This window comes from Stegostoma tigrinum, unplaced genomic scaffold (genome assembly GCF_030684315.1).
Source record: "Stegostoma tigrinum isolate sSteTig4 unplaced genomic scaffold, sSteTig4.hap1 scaffold_203, whole genome shotgun sequence".
NCBI lineage: Eukaryota > Metazoa > Chordata > Chondrichthyes > Orectolobiformes > Stegostomatidae > Stegostoma > Stegostoma tigrinum.
The window spans coordinates 318,697-333,596 of NW_026728141.1; positions in this window are offsets into that span (position 1 = coordinate 318,697).

Below are 14,900 nucleotides of genomic sequence, written 5' to 3' on the forward strand. Positions count from 1 at the left end.
GACAGGCTGCATCTCCAGAGTACCTACACTGTCGGGAGACTGGGACAGTCAGGCAATCTGGGGAGTTACACCTGGGACCCACTCTCAAACAGGAATATGGGTTATTATCTGTAAACCCTGTAAAAGATCAAGGGCCCTCTCATTCCACCACATAAACAGTACCCCATCAAAGCTGGGGCTGAGGAGGCAGTAATTGTGATCATGAACAACTGGATGAAGGAGGTCAGAGTCAGACTGACAGCATCCCAAACTAATTCACTGAAGCCTGATGACTCAGATTGCCTCCCTATTGATTATACCTCCCTGAACACATCTGTCACTGAAGAGTATCCTACAGTAGCAAAAGCACACTGTACATAATGGGCTGAAATCGCAACAGGGTACTATCTCAGTCCAGGTCTGTACCTGTGGACCTGGAATCCCAGAACAGCTGTTGTTTATTCTGAGGAAAACAGTATACATGGTCACAGTTGTTTCAGCAATTCCACAATGGACCAGTCATATTCCACCAACATATGGCTCATGGAATTAGCCAAATTGATCTTACCAAGACCTCATCACCTCAGTCGGTCAGAAAGAACATATCCGGATCTTCAACAGAGAATTGAATCACATCAGCCAGGCAGGGCTTAAAATTAAACCACAGAAAGTGCAGTTGGGCCAACAGGGAGGAGGGTATCTGGGATATCGTCAGGTAGGGATTTAGGATAGCCCCAGGGGGATGAAAGAATGCGATTTTAAACTACCCAGTCACTGACCGTGAAAGGAGTAAGACAAACTTGAGGGTTGTTTAATTATTGTGGGAGTTATGCAGAAAAGTTTTAGAACTAGCAGAACCATTAAAAACCGTGACATCAGCCAGGAGCCAGTGAGTCAACATATACACTGACATGCCTTATGTCTTTGGTACAGTTCATGGCCATATAATGGCCTGGCCTCAGCAAGGGTACGTCACCTTGCCTGGGGGGGCACATACAGCACGAAGAACGGATTAAAGAGTTGAGGGAAGCAGCTAATTTTGTGACAGAAGCAGCAGTAATGAAGATTAGAGCTCACAGGAAAGGAGAAACCCCACAACAACAGGGCATTGAGTATGTGGGTCAGGCAGCTGAAATACTTACTGAAAAAGTACAGATATTTGAGGAAGTGGCAGTGCCAGCAGTTACTGGAGGAAGAGAAGTAAGTTTGACGACATTTCAAGAAACAGCCCCACAACACGAGAAATGTGAATGGGAAAAGGGTGGGGCAATGAGAGAGCAAGATGGAGTCAGGAAGATGTAGGATCAGATCGTGCCACCACATATCCTCGGCTGGCCCATACTGGGTGGGATAAAATGCAATATCAGACGACTCGTTGTTGGTGGTGGCCTGGAGTAGGGAACGATATAATAAAGTGTGATCAAAGACATGGAGTCTGTGCACACAGAGTCAGGGAAAACAATCAAGATTAAATGCAGACAGCAGCCATAACCCAGGGGGCTCATGGGAACAATTGCGGATGTATTCTATGGGCTCCTTACCCCCCAAAAAATGCTGAATGGGCTAAATATATAGAAACAAAAAAGTAGGAGGCAGCTATTTGGCCCTTTGAGCCTGCACAACCATACTATATGATCATGACTGATTGTGTAATCTCAGTCACCCATTCCTGCCATCGCTCCATACTCCTCCTTCCCTTTAGCCACAACAGAAACGACCAGCTCCCTCTCGAATAAATCTAATTAATTGGCCCCAACATCTTCTGTGGGAGAGAATTCCACAGGATCACACTCGGTGAAGAAATTCTTCCTCATCTCAGTCCTGAATGTTTTTTTCTTAGATTGTGACCCGCCCAGTTTTCTAGATTTCCTGATCATCCGGAACATTCTTTCTGCATCTAGCCCATCCAGGGTCATTAGAATTTTATGTTTCTATGCCGTCCCCCCCCCCCCCCCGCAACCGACCCATTCTACTAAATTCCAATGAGTACACACCCAGTCGATCCAGTCTCTAACCCTGCTGATCCAGTCTTTCCTCAGATCATAGATTTATAGAACACCTACATTCAGGATGGGTCATTCAGCCCATCAAGGCCACACTGACGCTTTGAAGAGGGACCCAGTCCACCCTATGCCTGTAAGCCCACGATTATCACATCAACTGATTGAGCCTGCACATCCCTATCAGTAATTTAGCATGGTCGCTTCACCTGAGACTTACTGGGTGGGTGGAAGCATTTCCCTGCAGATTCTGAAAAAGGGACTCATTTTACAGGGAAAGTAATTAAACAAGTACGTGTGCTGTTTGGTACTGAACACAAAATCCATCTCCCATACCAGCCCAAAAGTTCAAGGAGAACAAATTAACCGAACACTGAAAACTGGTCGAAGGCCCTGAAAGAGACAAGGCAAGATTGGTTTAGTGTACACCCCACCATTCTCATCAAACTGAGGTTAACCCCAGCAAAGCGAACGAGGCTGACCCCCTTGTGAATGTGTGACTGGATAGGCTATGCAGCTGCGAGAGGACATGGTAGGAGAACAGACAGATACGTGCAATGGAAATGATAGGGCGAAACGATCTGTGAAAGAACTGGCAAAACAGCTACATGAGCTGAGAGGGGAAGTTGCAGACGGACAGGGAATCAGAGGTTGGGAAAAGGAGCATAGAAACATCTGAGCTGGCATTCTTAATCCAGGAGATCAGGTCCTGGTGAAAATATTATCCGATCGTCTGGCACTGCACCATGATGGGTCAGACCCTACTCGGTTATAATTACAGGTGAAATGTGCACTCTTGTTGATATTAAAGCGGGGTCCAAAATGGAAGCAATGGTCCCAACTGAAGTGATGCAAAGTCCAAACATGATCATTAACCATTACGGCAAGTTGTGTTGGGTTCCTGTCCTTTACAGGCTGGTGGTCACCTCCATCACCCGCTTTGGGAATTATTCCTGGATTCTGAAAGCAACTGAACCAGAGGGAGGGAAGTTTGATTGTATATGTGGCTATGTAATGGGAATGTTAAATTGTGAATCCTGGGCAGGGCATGACCCTGGGAGCGATAGTGATGGAAATGTGTTTTATGGCAGTATGGAAAGGGAAGGGGTGAAGCTGGCTGTGGCAGGCACGCAGCGAACTGAAATAAGAATGAAAGCAAATCGATTAATATGGACCCCAAAAGTATTCCATATAATCAAGCCTGAATTATGGGATTAGGACAAAGACCAGTCAGGTTTGTGTGCGGACAAAGTGGAATGGCAATATGCTTTATGTGTCCAGAGTACTTTATGTTACCTGCAAACTGTATGCTCATGTATCGCAATGGATTTAGTGTACGTATGAGCCTGAAAGGGGAAGAATTGAATTTGTTAGTAATTGGTTTAAACAGGCTGCGTGGTGGCATACTTTACACAGGGTCTAAGGATTCTCACCAAGTGTTACCAATGTCACCATTACAAGGCAAAATGTGACCATGACTCCAAGCCCGGAGACTGTAACTTTCACTTCTGAACCAAAACATTGCGAAGGCCAGCAGGATCTCTGGTCTGGGACAGTAATGGAACATACAGGACAAAGTGTGACTGTTGTGCAAGGATATAAGCTTGTGCATGTCGGTTTTGACCTGACAGGAAGTACAAGTGCTCGAGTGGTGTTCTACTACCACAGAACAATTGTCTTCCAAGCTCTTACGATTACAGCTGGGTAGGAGACGGTTTAAATCTGAGAAAGGTCTGCAGGCTTTAAAAGAAAGGATAATTGGAAAGAGCAAGAGCAGGTGATAGTGACAGTAAACACATTAGATAGAGATCTACAATAGATGAGCAGTTTCAGAGTCTGCAGAAAATGCTCAGAATTGTAGACTGAGGTTATAAAGATCAGGCTAAAACAGGTCATCTCGACAGAAAGACCTCACACATTATATTAGATGCCTTTGAAATTTTGAAGCCTCTGTAAAATATGACCAATACAATCAATGACCGACTGGCTAACACATCTCAGGAAGAACATATCATGCAGACATGCACAACCTACGGCAGCTGGCTGTTGACAATGATCAGTACAAATCTGATGAAATTGGACATGCACCAAATCGCCAACTGGGTGACCAATGAGCAACTGTGAGAATGGGTAGGACAGAACATATTCCTGGCACACCTTTGGTATTTCACCCTTGCCAGCAGATTATTGGGCACGGAGACCATTGATGAGGAGGAATATTGTATCAGGGTAATGTTACACATCCCCAAACATGGGTCAATTATAAAGCCACCCTAAAGAATGTCCACAATATTAGGAGATACCATGAAGGGACTTGGATATCACGAAAAGACACTCCCACTCACATGGTTATCATAAAAAATGAAAAAGGGAATTGACTAAACGAGGCGTCAACAAGGAGGGGATCACTGGTCATGTCGGGATGAAATGACCAAAGATTTACAGCTTGTGGTTTTGTAAGTTATGGCAACTGTCCACAATCTATTATTTGCTGGTGATCAACTGGTCCTTCTTGTAGTACACCCTGGTCAGATCGAGGTATTATCTAGTGATGGCAGCCAGCTATTAAAGGAAGGAACAAAGCCATGCAAGGTCAATGTTGCTGTCAATACCCAACAAAGAACATTACCATCAGTGGTAGACCGGGCCTAAGCCGGTGAGACAGGCAGTGATTCATCTTACTAACCAGCAACATGAAGTGGATTGAGATTCATTACAGTCCATGGTGATGGATTTACCACTGATTCCACATGTGACTGCAGATTGGTTAAAGGCTGTGGAAGGAGCTGAAGAAGTTATTCAATGATCTGAACATACAAAAGATTTAAACTCCTGCAGCTCAAGCAGACAGGGAATTAAAACAACAGAACTGGATAAATCAGACGAAGGACAGGGGACTGATTACCCAAATACACACCCATGATCCAGATCATATCCCATGTACTAGAAGGAATACAATTCAATGTTTGATTGTGTTCATAACACTGGTGTGTAAGAATAATGATGTACCAAAGGGCCACAGCACAGAGAAACATGGGAGCTGAAGGATTTCCCCATCAGGTAAAACATCAGGGAGAGTAAATATATCCCATAAGTTACATAGGCCTGCTTAGCATTTAAGTCAAGTGCTTAGAGGAGCGAGTTGCTGGTGCAGCCAATGATTAAAGTTGACTAAAAATGGCTGTTCGGGGATTTTAGCTGTCATAAAATGGTCAAAAGGGATTTCCAGATGTGCATCACAGATTTTCTCAGCTAGACCTGTACTCTCCATACAGAGATACCGCATAAGATTCTCTGTAATTTCTGTCAACAGGTAGTTCTAAACGTGCAAGCATTTTAATTGGGGACATTTTTGAAAAGCTAAGCTAAGCCACAGTCCCAAGTTTGTTATTTAGTAAAATTTAAAAAGAGAAGTCTGATCCTACAGTAGTCTGAACTTTTTAGTTAGTTGTAAATCAGAAAGGCAAACACAAAAAAAAGTGTCAAAGAGTTACCTAAGCTTCTTGAGTAAATGTTTGTCGGCACTGAAATGAGGGCTATTTCATTGCAGGAAAGATAAAGTATTAAATGGTGTAAACAGAACATCGAAAAAGCAACATAGCCAGGAGTGGGGACAAATGACGGCTGTAAAAATGCAGTAATTAGGGCTGCAGAGAGGAAACCATCCAGTGATCAGTGGAAAAGTGACAGAGACAAATTACAAAATAGAGTGAAAATGCAGTTATGTCACCTAGAAATTTGAAAAATATAAACAAGTTTCTTTTAATGACTCGGTAAATTTGTGAAGAGATTAAATTTCACTTATCTGTGTAATTCGAATAGAGGTTGTCTCACTAAGTAAAGAAAATTAGTGATGCAGAGTGTTTAGAGAAGAGACAGTAAAGATTTATCCATGAGTTACATACTGATTCAAAACTCACTGGCCAATCTGTCAGCTCTCACAGAACTGTAGTAACCTTAAATTAGAGATTATTTTAAAGAACTTAGAATAAGTAGTAGAAATTAATGTCATTTCTAATCTCATGAATTCGGGTCAACAGTGAAAATAAAGCCCAACACAAAATTTGGAAGAGTCCTCAGTGATAAGGGAGTATTGAGGTTATTGGTAATTAATGTGGTGCAGCTGGTAAATGTTTGGGAAGGAGTATAAAACTGTCAGGATTGAAATGTGATTTAACAACAGGTATTCTAAAGGCAAATAATAAAGGAAACAGTTAAACATCAACAGACTGTGGGAGCACCAAGTTCTGTAGAGCCATTAGCCATGTGTTTACTAGACTAGATGCATCGATTCGGCAAATGTGGCTAACAGTTACACTACACGTTACAGTAATGACATACAATGTCAATGTAAAAGAATGCTGCACTTGGTTTGAGGATGGGGGAGTGATAGTGCACCAGAAACTCTCCCACAATGCATTGTAAAGGAGCTGCGCATTAAGGTTGCTTGTGCTGCTCAACACAAAACACAAGGCTTCTGTTTGATATTTCACCTGTCAACAGTTGTGGAGTGTATTTTTATGACTGGAGATCAGGGGCTAGTGCTGTCCCACAACGATCAGAGCTGAGACCATACATACACGCGCACGTAACTATGAGGTCATGCATTCTGGGAGGTCAATTGCAAGGGGAGTGTAGACAAAAAATGGAAGAACCCTGAGTAGCACTGATATACAGACGTATCTTCAGGTCTAAGTCCATAGCTCTCTGATAGTGGCAGCGCATGTGCATAAAGTGGTAATGGAGGATGACAGCATGCTTGCTTTCTTCTGTCAGAGGGCTGAACATAAAGTTGTAATTCAGCCACCTTTGGAGTGACGTGTGCAGTTTCGATCACTACGTTACAGGAAGGGCGCAGAGGCTTTGGAGAGGTTGCAGAAGAGGTTTACCAGGATTTTGCCCAGCTTGGACAAACTTGGATCGTTATCACTGCACAGAGTCAATGGCTGATGGGCGACCTGAGAGGGAGCGAGTGGACAGTCTGAGCCTTTTGACAAAGGTGAAAAATGACAAATTCTGAGGGCAATACGATGAAGGTGAGAGGGGGGAAAGTTTAAAGGTGGTGTGTGTGGCACGTTTCTTATACAGAAGGTGATAGGTGGCCACAATGTACTCTCTTGGGAGGTGATAGAAGCAGAAACGATCAATCACAACATTTAAGAGGCATTTAGGCAGACATATGAACAGGCAGGGAAGAGAGGGATATAGATCACGTACAGGCAGGTTGCCATTCTGAAGTAATACATCAGTATTAGAATAGACGTGGTGGGCCAAAGGGCTTCTTCCGGTGATGTACTGTCCTGTTGACTGCATGGCAGGAATAGTCGAGCTGCAGTTAATATTTTGAGTAGAAAACATCTCTTCTTTAGAACACACTGAGTTTATGCATTTTGAGGGAAACAACGTGGAAGGGGAATGTATATTTGAATGGCTCAAATGCAAAGAACAGGGAGCGGGAACTTACTATGTGCAAATCTTTAATCGGAGAGAGAATATAATCAAAATGCATTGAGAAAACTGTATGGGATCTTGGGCTTCATTAATGGAACCAGCAGCTTCATCAGAGTCCGACATGTGTTCAGCTCTACAACCCAACAGGATCAGTCAGATAGTTGAGTGACTGTTAGGATAAGTAAGAATGTCTCCAGAATTATTGTTGTAGGGGGCTGTCCTGTCAGAGGCTTAAACAGGAGATTCTGTGGCAGTGAGTGTAAGTTTAGGATGGTTTGTTAATTGCCTGGTGCTAGAATTAAGGATGTCTCTAAACATTTCAAGTCTCTTGTGGAAGGTCAGATTGAGAGGCCAGAAATTATTGTACATATTGATAGCAATGACATTTTTCAGGGAAAAGATTAAAAGCAGTGAATTTGGCACGTTAGGTGATTTTTTTTTAAAAACTTGACAATTAGTACTTTCTTGTTTACTCCCAGTGCCAAACGAGGTAGGGGGAACAAGGTTAAAGGAGACAAAGTCATGGTGAGGAGCTGGTGTATTGTCCAGGGAATCAGCTTTTTGGATAATTCAAATGGCTTTTGGGATAGAAAAGACATGTTCCAAAAGAATGGGTCCGACATAAACTGTAAAGGGATCAATATCTTAGCAAGGAATTTTGCTCATTCAATTGAAGGACACTTTATACTGACAGAGATGGGGAATGGGGGAATTATACGTAGCAGCGTAAACAGGTGATTGATGAGGAAGGTTCTGAATGCAAGGAGAGCACATCAATTACAAAAGAAAGAGGAGAGATTCAGAATATGCAGTAACTCTGAAGAACTTTTCTTTTCAATGCAAGGAGTCTTAAAGGTAAAGCTTATGAACTCATGGCTATGGCAGAAACTTGTCTGTGAGATGGACAAAACAAGCACCGATGTATGGCTCATGGAATTAGTCAAATTGATCTTACCAAGACCTCATCACCTCAGTTGGTCAGAAAGAGCACATCTGGATCTTCAATAGAGTATTGAGTCACATCAGCCAGGCAGGGCTTAAAATTAAACCACAGAAAGCATGTTGGGATGACAGGGAGTGACGTGTCTGGGATATCAGTCAGGTAGGGGCAGAGGATAGTCCCGAAAAAACAAAAGAATGCGATTTTAAACTACCGAGTCACACACTGGGAAAGGAGTAAGTCAAGCTTTAGGAATGTTTAATTATTGCAGGAATTATGTGGAAAATTTTCAGAACTGGCACAACTATTAAAAGCTCTGACATCAGCCAGGAGCCAGAGAGTCAACATATACACAGACAGTCCTGATGTCTTTGGTATAGTTCATGGTCATATATTGGCCTGGCCTCAGCGAGGGTACGTCACCTTGTCTGGGGGCCACATACAGCACGAAGACCAGATTAAAGAGTTGATGGAAGCAGCTAATTTTGTGACAGAAGCAGCAGTAATGAAGATTAGAGCTCACAGGAAAACGAAAACCCCACAACAACAGGGCAATGAGTATGCCGGTCAGGCAGCTAAATAATAACTACTTATGCACTAAAAATGTTATTGCTATCAATATGTCCATTAATTTCTGGCCTCTCAATCTCACCTTTCACAACAGACTTGAGATGTTTAGAAACATCCTTAATCCTAGCACCAGGCAATTAACAAACCATCCTGAACTTACACTCACTGCCACAAAATCTCCTGTTTAGGCCTCTGACAGGACAGTCCCCTACAACAATAATTCCATTAAATCTTGTGAAATGCTGCGTAACACAAGAATCATTCCAAGTGTCCAAAAAGCGAATGGTCTTTCCATTTCCTCAGAGAGACTCCGTCCTTCAACAGTCCCAAAAGCTGAATATCTGGCAGAGAGATAGCCGCTGGAGACAGTCACACGTCTATCCTAACTGTGCTGGGTCATAGAGCTGAACACGTCTGGCTCTGATGAAACTGCTGGTTCCATTAATGAAGCCCAAGGTCCCATCCTATCTCCTCAATGCATTCTGGTTCTGTTCTCTCTCCAATAAAGATTTGTACATAGTAACTCCCCGCTCCCTGCTCTTTGCATCTGTGCCATTCAAATATATATTTCCCTTCCACGTTGTTTCCCTCAAAATGCATAAACTCACTGTGTGCTCTAAAGAAGAGATGTTTTCTATTCAAAATATTAATTATAGCCCCACAATTCCTGCCACGTAGAAAACAGTGCAGTACAGCAGCAGCAGAAGCCCTTTGGCTCATCACGTCTATTATCATATTGATGCCATTCTGAAGTAATACAATCTGCCTGGACATGATCTATATCCCTCTCTTCCCTGCCTGTTCCTATGTCTGCCTAACTGCCTCTTAAATGTCGTGATTGATCGTTTCTGCTTCTATCACCTCCCAAGAGAGTACATTATGGCCGCCTGTCACTTTCTGTATAAGAAATGTGCCTCATACAACTCTTTTTAACTTTCCGCCTCTAACCTTAATCCATTTGCCCCTAGAATTTGTCATTTTCACCTGAGGAGAAAGGCTCAGACTGTCCACTGGCTCCCTCTCAGGTCGCCCTTCAGCCATTGACTTTGTGTAGTGATAATAACCCAAGTTTGTCCAAGCTGGGCAAAATCCTGGTTAACCTCTTCTGCAACCTCTCCAAAGCCTCCGCACCCTTCCTGTAATGTCGTGATCGAAACTGCACGCGTCACTCCAAAGGTGGCCGAATTACAACTTTATATTCAGCCCTCTGACAGAAGAAAGCAAGCATGCCATAGTCCTCCTCTACCACTTTATGCGCATGCGCTGCCACGATCAGAGCGCTCTCGACTTGCACTTGAAGATCCGTCTGTCTGTCAGTGCTATCTTCCATTTATTGTTTACATTCCCCTTGCAATTGGCCTCCCACAATGCATGACCTCATAGGTACGTGTGCGTGTGTGTATGGTCTCAGCTCTGATCATTGTGGGACAGCACTAGCCCCAAACTCCAGTCAGAAAAATACACTCCACAATTGTGGACGGGTGAAATATCAAACAGGAGTGTTGTGTTCTGTGTTCAGCAGCACGGGCAACCTTTATCCGGAGCTCCTTTGCAATGCATTGTGGGAGATTTTCTGGTGCTGTCTCACTTCCCCCCCCCCCACCAAGTGCAGCATTTTTATACATTTCATATGACAATAGTGACATACAATGTCAATGTAATTGTTAGCCATATTTGCCTAATCGATGCATCCAGTCCAGTAAACACATGGCTAATGGCTTTACAGAACTTGGTGCTCCCACAGTCTGTTGATGTTTACCTGATTCCTTTATTATTTGCCTTTAGAATACCTGTTGTTAAATCACATTTCAATCCTGACAGTTTTATACTCCTTCCCAAACATTTATCAGCTGCACCACATTAATTACCAATAACCTCAATACGCCCTTATCACTGAGGACTCTTCCAAATTTTGTGTTGGGCTTTATTTTCGCTGTTAACCAGAATTCATGACATTAGAAATGATATCAATTTCTACTACTTATTGTAAGTTCTTTAAAATAAACTCTAATTTAAGGTTACTACAGTTCTGTGACAGCTGATAGATTGGGAACGGCCCCTCTCTCACTTGGCCTGAGAAATCAAACAAAGTCTCTCCGACTTGCAGTTCTAGTTTAAAGTCCTCGCACTCAGATGCGGCCAATGAGTTTGGAACCAGTATTTAATTCATGGATAAATCTTTAATGTCTCTTCTCTAAACACTCTACGTCTCTAATTTTCTTCACTGAGTGAGACAGCATCTATTCGAATTACATAGATGAGAGTGAAATTCAATCTCTTTACAAATTTACTGGGTCATTAAAATAAACTTGTTTATATTCTTCAAATTTTGAGGTGAGATAACCACAACTTCGCTCTATTTTGTAATCTGTCTGTCACTTTTCCGTCGGTCACTGGATGGTTATCTCTCTACAGTCATATTTACTGTGTTTTTACAGCCGTCTTTTGTCCCCACTCCCAGCTATGGTGCTTTTTCGATGTTCTGTTGACACCATTTAATATGTTAGCCAGTCGGTCAATGAGGGAATTGGTCATGTTTTACAGAGGCTTCAAAATTTCAATAGCATCAAATATAATGTGGGAAATTTTTCTGTCTGGCTGACCTGTTTTAGCCTGAGCTTGATAACTTCTGTCCACAATTCTATGCATTTTCTGCAGACTCTGAAACTGCTCATCGATTGTAGTTCTCTATCTAATGTGTTTCCTGTCACTATCACCTGCTCTTGCTATTTCCAGTGATCCTTTCTTTGAAGGCCTGCAGACCTTTCTCAGAGTTAAACTCCCTCCTACCCAGCTGTAATCGTAAGAGCTTGGAAGACAATTGTTTCGTGGTAGTGGAACAACAATCGAGCACTTGTACTTCCTGTCAGGCCAAAATCTACATGCACAAGCTTATATCCTGGCACAACAGTCACACTTTTTCCTAGACATTCCACGACTGACCCAGCCCAGAGATCCTGCTGGCCTTCACAATGTTTTGGTTCAGAGGTGAAAAGTTACAGTCTCCGGGCTTGGGGTCATGGTCACATTTTGCCTTGTAATGGTGACATTGGTAACACATGTTGAGAATCCCAAGACCCTATGTAAAGTGGGCCACCACGCAGCCTGTTTAAATCAATTACTAGCAATTTCAATTCTTCCCCTTTCAGGCTCATACCTACACTAAATCCATAGCGATACATGAGCATACAGTTTGCAGGTAACATAGATACTGTGGTCACATAAATCATATTGCCATTCCACTTTGCCCACACAGAAACCTCACTGGTCTTTGTTCTAATCCCATAATTCAGACGTGATTATATGTAATACTTATTGAGGTCCATATTAATCAATTCGCTTTCATTCTTATTTCAGTTCACTGCGTGCCTGCCACAGCCAGCTTCACCCCTTCCCTTTCCATACTGCCATAAAACACATTTCCATCACTATCACTCCCAGGGTTATGTCCTGAACATGATTCACAATTTAACCTTCCCATTACAATGTCATATATGCAGTCAAACGTCCCTTCCTCTGGTTCAGTTGCTTTTAGAATGCATGACTAACTCCCAAAGTGGGTGATGACGGTTTTCCACCAGCCTGTGAAGAACAGGAACCCAACACAACTTGCCGAAAGGGTTAATGATCATGTTTGGCCTTTGTATGCTTTCAAATGGGACCATTGCTTCTACTTTGGCCCCCACTTTAACATCGACAAAAGTGCATATTTCATCTGTAATAATCACCTACTCGGGTCTGACCCATCATGGTCACAGTGCCACACGATCAAGTAATATTTTCACCAGGACCTGATTTCCTGGATTAGGAATGCCAGCTTGGATGTTTCTATGCTCCCTTTCCCAATCTCTGATTCCCTGTCCATCTGCAACTTTCCCTCTCAGCTCATGCAGATGCTTTGCCAGTTCCCTCTCAAATTGTTTCACCCTATCTGTTCCGTAGCACATTTCCGGCCGTTCTCCTACCGCGTCCTCCTGCAGCTGCATAGCCTGCCTAGTCGCAATTCAAAAGGTGTACACTTTGCTGGGGATAACCTCAGTTTCATTAGAATGGTGGGGTGTACTCTAAACCAATCTTGCCTTGTCTCTGTCAGGGCCTTTGACCAGTTTTCAGTGTTCGGTTAAATTGTCATACCTGAACTTTGGGGCTGGTATGGGAGATGGAATCTCTGTTCAGTTCCTAACAGTACGCATGCCTGTTTAATTTCTGTCCCTGTACAATGTGTCCTTTTCCAGAAACGGCAGGGGAATGCTTCCACCCACCCATTAAATCTCAAGTGAAGCGATCATGCTAAATTAGTGACAGTGCGCAGGGATGTGCAGGCTCAATCAGTTAACTGGGTAATTGTGGGGTTACAGTGATAGGGTGGACTGGGTCCCTCCTCAAAGGGTCAATGTGGACTTGATGGACGAAATGACCCATCCTGAATGTAGGGAGTCTATAATCTGTGATCTGAAGTAAGACTGGATGAGCTGGGTCAGAGACTGTATCAACTGGGCATGTACTCTCTAGAATTTAGGAGAATGAGTGGGGGATGGCAGAGAAACATAAAATTCTGATGAGCCTGGATGGGCTATATGGAGGAAGAGTAATCCAGATGATGAGGAAATCTCGATCTAGGGGTCACAGCCTTAGAGTAAACCATTCAGGACTGAGATGACGAAGAAATTCTTCACCCAGAGTGCCAACCTGTAGAATTCTCTCCCAAACAAGGCTGCTGGGGCCAATTAATTTGATATAGTCGAGATGGAGCTGGTTGTTTCCCTTGCGGCTAAAGGGAGGAAGGAGTATGGAGAGAGGGCAGGACTGGGATAATGAGATTACAAAATCAGTCGTGATCATATTGAATGGTTGTGCAGGCTCAAAGGGCCAAATAGCCTACTCCTGCATCTATTTTTCTTTTTTCTACATGTGTAGACCATTCAGCATTTTTTTTCTCGGTCAGGGGCCTGTACAATCCATCTGCAATTGTTGCCATGAGCCCCCTGGGTTATGACTGCTGACTGCATTTAATCTTGATTGTTTTCCCTGACTCTGTGTGTCCAGACTACATGCCTTTGATAACATTTTATTAAATCGCTCCCTATTCCACGTCACCACCAGCAACGCCACCATCTGATATTGCATGTTTAGGGAAAAGATTAAACCAGTACAAAGTGAATTTGATCGGTTAGGTAAAATGTTTAAAAAGAAACCTGACAAGTTGTGCTTTCTTGTTTACTCCCAATGCCAAACGAGGTAGGGAGAACAAGGTTAAAGGAGGCAAATCGATGGTGAAAATCTGGTGTATTGTTCAGGGATTCAGGTTTTTGGATAATTGGAATGCCTTTTTGGGATAGAAAAGACATGTTCCAAAAGAATGGGTCTAATGTAAACTGGAAAGGGATCAATATCTCAGCAAGGAGCTTTGTTCATTCCATTAAAGGAGACTTTATACTGACAGAGAGGGGGAGTGGGGGAATTATACGTAGCAGTGTAAACAGAAGGATTTATGGGGAAGGTTCTGAATGTGAGGAGAGCACATCAATTCCAAAAGAAAGATGAGAGAGTCAAAATATGTAGTAACGCTGAAGAATTTTTCAATGCAAGGTGTCTTAAAGGTAAAGCTGATGAACTCATAGCTATGACAGAAACTTGTCTGTGAGATGGACAAAACCGGCAGCTCAATGTTCCAGGTTTTAGGTGATGTAGGAACAATAGAAAAGGGGTGTGTGTGTGTGTGTGTGTGCGTGTGTGTTTTATTAAGGAATACACAACTGCTTTAACTAGGGAAAATATTTTTGAAAAATTGTCCACTCCCACACAGAATGAATGAAGAAAGGGAAGATCACTTTGATGGGATTGAACTCTCAGCTCACCAATAGTAAGAGAGAAATTGAGAAACAAATATGTCGACAGATCTCAGATTATATGGATTCTCTTACAAGAAAAGGAGTAAAACTGGACTTCTTTTGGACAGT